Source organism: Buceros rhinoceros, unplaced genomic scaffold, assembly GCF_000710305.1.
Source record: "Buceros rhinoceros silvestris isolate BGI_N320 unplaced genomic scaffold, ASM71030v1 scaffold36211, whole genome shotgun sequence".
In the NCBI taxonomy this organism is placed as follows: Eukaryota; Metazoa; Chordata; class Aves; order Bucerotiformes; family Bucerotidae; genus Buceros; species Buceros rhinoceros.
Window position 1 is genome coordinate 2,458 of NW_010394256.1, and position 214 is coordinate 2,671.

The following is a 214-nucleotide window of genomic DNA, read 5'->3' on the forward strand; positions in this document are numbered from 1 at the left end:
CCGTGGTGCCTCAGCCACGGGGCTGGAATCCCCCCGCCACGTGGTATCACAGAGACAGTCACTGTCCACGGCCCCTCTGCGGGCAGGGCTGGTCACAGCCGTCTGGTGGCCATGGGCTAACGGGGGCTGTGGCAGGCTTGGCATGGCCACCTCAAGTGCCCAGCCTGACCCCCAGCAGTCCCTGAACTCCAGCACTGGTCCCTGGGCATGGTGG